Raw genomic sequence first — 8,759 nt, forward strand, 5'->3', positions numbered from 1 at the left:
GTAACCACAGATAAATTATCAGAACTATCTTAGAAAAGTCAGGTTTCTGGATGTAATATTAAAACGTTAAAGTTCATTTCTATATACCCATATCAAAAAACCAGAAAATGCAATTTAAAGTTAAACAACTTACCAGAGAAATTTTTACAAGTCAGGTTCCATTTTCTGCTTCTAGCATGATGGAGAAACAGGTCCTTCTAAAACCACTAGAAAACTGGGCAATTTTTAAAAAAAGATTTTATTTATTTGTCAGAGAGAGATCATAAGCACAAGCAGGGGAAGCAGCAGGCAAAGGGAGAAGCAAGCTCCCTGCTCAGCAGGGAGCCCGATGTAGGACTCGATCTCAGGACCCTGGGATCATAACCTGAGCTGAAGGCAGACGCTTCCCCAACTGAGCCACCCAGCAGTCCCTGGGCAAGGTGTTTAAAAACTGTCTACAAACATTAGACAATAGAAAGTGAATGACTTTTACCCTGGAGAGAAGTGAAAACCATGAAATGAGTTTTATGATCATTTTGTCTCTCTTTCCAGAGACACTTTCTGGATCAACAGAACAAGCAGTGGAAAGCTAAAGAGAGAATAGACATTTTCACTGATTTGAGAAGACAGGTATTGGCCTTTGGGAAGGCTGAGGTCCCTGAAATTGGTGAACAAGAGGGACCTAGTCAAAGAAAGTGTTCTAGAGTATTTGTAGGTGATTCCTTGAGTCCGTTGCAGAATACTAAGACGCCCCCGAAGAAGGTGAAAATCCACGGAGAAATCAAAATACAATAGCTCTGAGACGAGCAATTCTCAGAGCTTTCCCAGGGCAGCGAAATAGTCAAATTCTCAGCAGCTGGTGTGAAATTTGCTGTGCGTCTAAATCATTCAGTTGAGAATCCCGCCAGTGTCATACCTTAGAAATAGGACTACACAAGCCCTAGAATAAATGCCATCCTAGACCCGTGCCGCAAAGCCTTAAACTGGCTTCAAAAGAGTCAAGCTGATCCAAAAGTACACTTAATGCCAGTCATAACACAATCCAACCCTGGCTAAAGCAAGATAACAAATTTCCAATACTTGGCAATGTAAACTTCACACTGTCGAAGCGTCCAATTCCTATTAATAGACGTGCACAGAGGCAGGCAAGTGTGACCTAGAACTTGAATGGAAAGAAGTCAACAGGAACAGACCCAGAAATTAGAGAGATGGTAGAATTTGCAGACAAACATTTTAAACAGCTGTTATACATATGCCCAAGGAATTCCAGAAACACATGAAAATGAGGAGAGAAACCAGTGCTACAAAAAGAACCAAATGAATATTCTAGTAATGAGCAATATACAATTGAGAATGAAAGCTTTACTAGAAGAGAAAAGCAGTGAGTTGAATACCGAAGAATAAAGGATAGGCTCTTTAAGATGTAGAAATAGAAACCATCCAAACTGAGCTGCAGGGAGAGAAAACAGTGAATAAAGTTAGCAGACCATCAGGGAACCTGGCTAACATATGTATAACTGTAATATCAGAAGTGAAGGAGGGCAAAAAAATTTAGAAAATAATGGCTGAAATTTTCCAAGTCTGAGAAGAAGTCTAAACACAGATCCAGGAATCTCAGCAAACTTCAAGCGGAAAACAACACTACCACCGAAACACGTCATGATCAAGTAACTGAAAACAACTAGCAAAGAAAAACATCATTCAATCAACCAAAAGAAAGATGAATACACAAAGAGAACAAAATCTTTTTTAAAAATTAATTAAGTTATTTTAGAGAGAGAGCACGAGCAGGAGAGGCAGAGGCAGAAGGAGAGAGAAAAGCTCAAGCGGACTCCACACTGAGTGCAGAGCTCCATGCAGGGCTCGATCTCATGACCCTGAGATCACGACCTAATCTGAAATCAAGAGTCGGGTGCTCAACCAACTGCACCACCCAGGTACCCCGAGAAAAAATTTTTTAAAAAGATGATAGATATTTTATCAGAAAAAAGAGGCATGCCAGAAGACAGTGAGAATTTGGTAAGTGCTGAAAGAAACAACCAAAAAAAGTTAGCCTAGAATTTTATGCCAGTGAAAATACTCTTTAAAAAAGAAGGCACAACGAAAACACAAAATCAGTCCAACAAAAGCTGCCATAATTCAGTGTTAGTGGTCAAGCATTACAAAAACTAGTTAAAGGAAGTTCTTCAGATTGAAGGGAAAATTGTATCAGTCACGATTTAAAATTATATGAAAGAATAGAGAGCAATCAATTTGAAGAATTTGTGGGTGGACATAAGAGTTACATTGATTATTAACGTACCACCTGAAACAACAAATAAACCACACAAGTATATTAAAGTTGGTCCTCCAAATACTGGACCCTGGGTAATGATGGACATTGATCTCTAAGAATCAGAGAAGAAATCATCTGTTCCCTAATAGGTCCCAAGTAGTGTCTAGAACAAATCCCCAGGCCACAGAACATAGGATGGGGGACTCAGGTGGAACACAGCGGTCTCCCTGAGTTGAACAGATGGAGCTGGGAGTCTGGGGAGGCCAAGGCAGCTAGAATTCATAGGGACGAGCAGTGAAGAAGAGATAACTGCACAGAGAGAACTTGGTATCTGCAAGGCAATCTCCTGGAGTTTTTTTTTGTTTTGCTTTGTTTTTTTTTTTAAGATTTTATTTGTTTACTTGAGAGGAGAGAGAGAGTACAAGTGGTGCGGGGAGGAGCAGAGGGAAAGGGAGAAGCAAGCTCCCCACTGAGCAGGGAGCCCAGCACAGGGCTCGATCCAAGACCCTGGGATTCTGACCTGAACCGAAGGCAGATGCTTAACCCACTGAGCCACCCAGGCGCCCCTCTCCTAGAGTGTTTAGCTAAAAATATTGATCATTGCTTATGTGTGAGGTTGCAGAAAGAATCACCCAAAAGAATTACAGAAAACACCCTTCAGAGCTTATGTGAGGCTAAGCATAAAGCCTGTTCCCACCATCCAGAGTGAACAATCTCAATCTCATAATTCAGAGCATTAGGTAGAGTTCTCGGAAGTTTTTTGTTTGTTTTTGGTTTTGTTTTTACCTCGGGAGCAGGAAAAAATAATGCTAGACTAAACACTGCTTTGGTGTCACCTGACAGCAATAAAAACAATACCCAAAGGGATCAAACTCTTTCCACGTAACTTAAATATACCCCAGAATGAAGCTTAAGAATATTCGTAGGAATGCCAACATATCCATCACCAAACGAGATGAAATTCACAATGGCTGTTATCCAGTCAAAATTAACAGGCACGCAATGAATAAGGAACATAGTAACATAACAATGAGAAATATTTATCAATCATAAAGGACCCCAAATCGACATTATAGATTAAGTAGAAAAAGACATTAAAATAGTTATTAGTATAGTTCCACATCTTCAAGAAGCTACAGAAAAATTGAATATATTACATAGAGACATGGAAAATATAAATAGACCCTAATAAAATTCCTAGAGATAAAATCCCAATGTCTAAGATAAAAAATACACTGACTGTTATTAACAACAGAGCAGACAGTGCAGAATAAATGATTAGTGAATACAAATGTGATAATAGAAACTATCTGAAATGAAGCAGAGGGGAAAAATGAATAGGGCATACGTGCAATACATTAAAAAAAAAATCCAAGCTGCCAATATACGTGGAATTGGAGTCCCTGAGGGAGAGGAGAAAGTGGGGAAATAGAAAGAATATTTGAATTAATGGCTCCAATGTTGATGCAGATAATCAACTTATAGTTTCAGGAAGTTGAATGAACTCTAAGCACAAGACACATGAAGAAAGTGACCTGAAGTTATGCTGTGATCAAATCATGTAAGCCTGTCAATAAGGAAAACATCTTAAAAGCATTTAGAGGAAAGAACATGCTTATTATATGCTCTGGAACATAGATAAGGACAATGGTAGATTTCTTATTGAAAATAATACGGGCTAGAACACAGTAGAGCACAAATTCTTTACTCAGTGCAAATTTCTTTCAGAGATGAAGGTGAAGAAAGCAGAGGGGGAGGGAACTTCTAGTATGGTTGAATGAGGATCTTGGTAATTCCTGTCCTGGAAAAGCAGTACTAAAAATGGACAAAATTATTTAAAAAAAAAGAAAACTACAATTTAAAAACTCTGAAAATTTGTCAAAAGCATTAAACAATGTAAGAAGCATTCGAGAAAACGTACTGAATCTTAGTAAGAACAGTGGAAATCCGTGGTGTTTTAACCTGGGGCTGCTCCCAACACAACCACCCCTCCTGACTCCATAATGAAGAAATGCCACCAGGGCAGTGGGAGGGGCTAAGTTTAGTTGGAGGAGAATGCAAAAAATTCTACATGCAGGGGTGGTTTTTTTCCAGCTGAGGTCCCACACACTGGGGAGCAGAGACAAAAAAAATCCCCACTTTTCCCCTGTTTGAATTCCTGACCCGTGAAATCCATGAGTCACAATCAATGATGACTTTACATTGTAAGTGTTGGGCTAATTTGTCACACAGCCATACTAACAGAAGATATCTGTTACATGGAGATGCTGCCGTAAAAGCGAAACCTAACATGGCAGTGTTTTGAGTCCCAGATGTTAGGCCAAAGTTGGAAAAGCCTTCAGATTATCAGTGGAAGCATGAAGGCCATCATAAAATGTGTCATTTAAGGCTTAAAGGAAAGTAAGGAATTTGTCATTGGAACATGGAGGAAAGGAAAACCTTGTTCTGTAAGTTTAGACACAATGTCACCCACAGATATCTGGAAAATAGAAACTATATGTAATAAATCGAATGAAGCAGCTAAAGAGATTTGAGGCAAAGTATCGAAGGGGCCATCTAACTTCTTGTTGCTTACAGAAAAATGTTAGAGAAATAACTCAAAGGAAGAACGGTTAAATACGAAGAAAGGTTCTAAAACTGTTACTTTCAGACTTTCCAAGATTCTAGACTTAAAGAAGGGTTTCAGAGAAAAGAGAAAATGCCTAGTAAGATTATGAGATCCTTTGTAGGACCACAGAAAAATCTAATGTGGTACCTCAAAGAATCATTTAGTTGAACAAAAGCTTCCTTAAAGATCTTTAAGGACTTGTCTCACAGATCTTCTCTATTTAACGATGGCGTTTGCAAGATCTAAAGAGCATTTAGTATTCCCCAGAAGTCGTATGGGATGCCCAAATAAAGCAGGGCTAAACTCAAAGAGATTTATGAGTGTGGCTTTTGTTAATGGAGAAGATTATGTATTGATTCATAAGAAAATCACTATGTTTTTGAAAGACCTCTATCTGCTTGGACTACAAAATTAAAAGAGATTTTTGTAACCCCAACTTTTTAAAAAGATTTTATTTATTTGGCAGAGAGAGAGAGCACAAGCAGATGAAGTGGCAGGCAGAGGGAGAAGCAGGCTCTCCACCAAGCAGAGAGCCCGAAGTGGGGCTCGATCCCAGAACCCCGAGATCATGACCTGAGCCAAAGGCAGAAACTTAACTGAGCCACCCAGGCACCCCTGTAGCCCCAACTTTCTATGAGTAGGAAGGATGATGAGAAATAAGAAAAGCCAGTTACAAACACATCTTAGTTTTTATTGAGAAGGAAGGATGAATAAAGGCATAGAACCAAGAGCTTTGGTGAGTCATTCCCAGACAGAACGACTGAGCCCTAATCAAGGAACTAGCAACATGTATCTAACTGGATTTCTAAATTGCTATGGACCATTGACTCCAACATGCCTCGTGCTTCTCTCCCTTTGCAAAGGAGGATCTATGCCTGTCAAACATTTCATGTTGGTGTGTGTATGTGTGTGGGTGTGAGTGACAGATAACATCTCTTCAGTTCACAGGATTTTCAAATCAAGAGGAGCTACACTTGGCCATATGCACGTGAGATACGACAGCTGAGCAGCCTCATCCAACATAGTACGGATGTAGGTGAGATCCTGGGTGAGATTGAACCTGCTACTTCATGGGATGAGAGTCTGGGGGTTTTGGAAGAGGCACATGTGAATTTTGTGTGTAGGAAGAATGTGAATTATTTTGACCAGAGGACAGACAGTGGTAGATGGCAGGTCCATGGCCAATTTATGCCCCATATATGTGACAATGTGAGTGACACCTCCTCCCTCTGTCCTCTCTCTGTTGAATCTGGGTAGGGAATTGTAATTTCTCTGACCAATACAGTGTAGTAGAAATAATGTTATATGATTTCTGGGTAGGTCATAAAAAGGATATAGTTTAGATCCAATCTTCCTTTTTCTTGAGATAGTTGCCCTTAAAATGCCCTTGAAATGACACCATGTTCTGAGGAACTCCAGGTCACATGGAGACGCCATATGTAGGCTTACCAACTGAAAATCCAAACTAAGGTCTCAATGGATAATCAGCATTAACTTACACAGTAGTATACGTGTCTTCCAAAGATTATAATACTCAGGTTTTGGTTCTGCCAGCTGAGGGCCCAGACACCGTAAAGACAAGACATCTCTACTAAGCCCAGGGTTAATTCCTGTCCCACAGAATATGTGGGCCAACAATTTGGGGATAAATTTTTATCTCTCCTTAGTCAAATACAGAGATTTTCAAAAAATGGGTCACAAAAAGCACAAACTATAAAAGAAAAAAGTTAACAAATTTGACTTCCTCAAAATTATACTTTTATATCTTTAAAGGTGCCATTAAGAAAGTGAAAAGGCACACCCTCTGCTCAGTGGAGAGCCTGCTTCTCCCTCCCCCTCTGCCTGCTGCTCTCTCTTTCTCTCTAATAAATAAATAAATAAATAAATAAATAAATAAATAAATCTTTTTAAAAAAAAGTGGAAAGACCAGGCACTGATGAAGAAAATACATTTGAATACACATCTTAAAATGAACATTTTAACCAAAATATAGAAAGAACACTCGCAATTCTTTATTAAGAAGACAGCTCACCTAAAAAAACCAAAAAGACAACCCACTAATACAACGGGCAAAATAGTTGAACAGTTAAAAAATTATATACATAGTAAAATATAATAAATATATAAAAATATAAAATATAAAAATAGTTTATACACGCATATAGTAGTAAGGACACAATCAGCATCAGCCACTCCTAGAGAACACGCAACTTAAAACCACAATGAGAAATGACAACACAGCACGGAATGGTTCAGTTAAAAGGCCCCAAACTCCATATTTGGCAAGTATTTGAAACAACTGGAACTCTCGCTTCTGTTGCTGGTGGAAGTTTAAGATGCTGTTACAGGTGTCAGGGCCCTTTGTCTTTCTCTCCCTGCAGGTGCCGGGACTGCCCAGCGCACCTGCTGCTGGAAGGCTCTGGCAGCCCAGAGCACCTAGTCGGTGTGAGCCTGGCTCGAGGTTCCCGGCCCCTGCGGTGCTCGCTCAGGTCAATTTTTCCATAACTTTATGGACAGAAGGGACTTCGAGGTGTGGCTTGGTAACATTTCTGTTACATTTCTTTCTCGGAGGGACTGGCAGAAAAATGAAACTCTGGATCACCTGATTAGTCCGAGCGGGGCCGTCTAGCCCAGGCATCTCTCCAATAACTTGGAGACTTCCTCAAACTCCTTCCCTGGGAGCTCAGTTTTTATTTGTTAAAACGGCTGGATTCTCAGACTGCGTGTAAAAATTTGGGCTGGCACGTAAATGATTCTGTTCAGGACGCCTTGCCCTGGAAGAAAGTTTGTTTGAAGGCCCATTAGAGAAGGAAGCAACTGGAACCTTGAAGCCTTTGAGCCCTCATCATTAATGGGACACGCTGCCAGAGTGTCAGCACTTCACGACAAAGATGGATTTCTCTGCACAGGGTCGGACGACTTGTCTGCAAAGCTGTGGGATGTGAGCACAGGGTGGTGCATTTACGACATCCAGACCCACAGTTGTGCAGCAGTGAAGTGTGATGAGCGGAAGCTTGGGACGGGCTCCTTTGACAACACTGTGGCCTGTTGGGAATGGAGTTCCGGAAGCCAGGACCCAGCACTTCCGGGGTCACCCAGGGGCTTTGACTACAAGGGTGAACCGGGTATCTTGGCTCTGAAGGTTTCACTGTGAAAAGATGGGCTTTATCTGCTGGGACAGAGCACACGGAATGGATCACTGAGGTGATTCTGCAAGAGTGTGAAGCCAGGTCTCTTTTGCACAGCCCTGGAGACTGCATACTCTGGAGTGTGGACAACGATGAGATCCAGATTTGGCCAACTGGGAGAGAAATCAACTGCAAGGGCTTGAAGACATCTGTCTCTGAGGCCAGAAGTACCTGCCCGCAGCCAAGACTTCAGGTATGATGGCAAAGAGAGTGTCTGTAGTTTGGCACGGCGGGGCTTTGCCTTTCGTGATATTCTCAGGGTCATTGGAATCCTGAGAGAGCAAACTTGGCCTTGCGTGGCTTTGGAGATGCCTTTGCCCCGCTGTCGGACAAGCCGCTGCCTGTGTATCGTGGACTTGCAGACAGAGAGCCTGATGAGCCGCTGGCCTCTGCCAGAGTACAGGACATCAAGGAGAGGCTCAAGCTTCCAGGCGGGCCTGAGGTTGTGGAAGGAGCACAGCCAACTCCATAAGCCGACCACCGCCGACTGAGTTTGGGTGTGAGGGCTGCGGGTTTTCAGCGCCACCTCTATGGCAGTCGACTGCATGAACCAAAGTTCTTGTCTGACAGTATCATCATCGCACAGTGCACTATCGTTTATCCGTGTGTGCCGGGGGGCCAGGGCTCGGGGTGGAGGAGGGCTCATTTTCCTGACATACAGCGCAGCGTGCTAATGGGGTACACCGTTGACTTCATTTGTACTTAGTTC

The 8,759-nt window shown here is 41.6% G+C and overlaps 1 pseudogene; it reads left to right on the forward strand.

Annotated features, from left to right (window-relative positions):
* Positions 1-7,350: 7,350 nt before the first annotated feature.
* On the forward strand, positions 7,351-8,541 carry LOC103677730 (annotated as a pseudogene).
* The last annotated feature ends 218 nt before the right edge of the window (positions 8,542-8,759 follow it).

This window comes from Ursus maritimus (genome assembly GCF_017311325.1).
Source record: "Ursus maritimus isolate PB19 chromosome X unlocalized genomic scaffold, ASM1731132v1 scaffold_X1, whole genome shotgun sequence".
In the NCBI taxonomy this organism is placed as follows: domain Eukaryota; kingdom Metazoa; phylum Chordata; class Mammalia; order Carnivora; family Ursidae; genus Ursus; species Ursus maritimus.